The sequence below is a fragment of the Acanthisitta chloris genome, unplaced genomic scaffold, assembly GCF_000695815.1.
Source record: "Acanthisitta chloris isolate BGI_N310 unplaced genomic scaffold, ASM69581v1 scaffold15842, whole genome shotgun sequence".
Taxonomy (NCBI): domain Eukaryota; kingdom Metazoa; phylum Chordata; class Aves; order Passeriformes; family Acanthisittidae; genus Acanthisitta; species Acanthisitta chloris.
In genome coordinates, this window is record NW_008658930.1 from 8,353 (window position 1) to 8,858 (window position 506).

Consider the following 506-nt stretch of genomic DNA (forward strand, 5'->3'; position numbering starts at 1 on the left):
GTTACCATGCATGTCAAGAGTGGTTAGACTCAGAAGGGCTCTGCAAAAACATGAAGTTTAGGAATAAACTCAAAGTTTGAGACAGGTGGTGACAAAATAAGGAAAACCTTTCTGTCCAACACAGAAAGGATGTGGTCCCCAGTATTTAATCCCAGTGTTTCTTGGTAGTTTCTAGAGCTACCCAGTCACTACACAAACATGCTTGAAAGCATGACTTGAATAGAAATAATGCAGAGATCTGTTCAAGATTATAGACAATGTCAGGCAAAGAGTTTATAATGGACAATTCTCTTCTAACACACACACAGACAGATCAAATTAATAGTTCATTTGCAAAGATCACTCAGCAAAACACATCTTCCCTCAGCAAGTACCCCGAGGCACCGTTTGCTCCCATCTGACAAACCTCCCCTCACACCTGTGGCTGCACAGAACAGCTGCCAGTGCAGGATCCTTGGGTGTATCAGACCCTGGCAGTTAACAGGAAGCAAACAAATATGGTATTT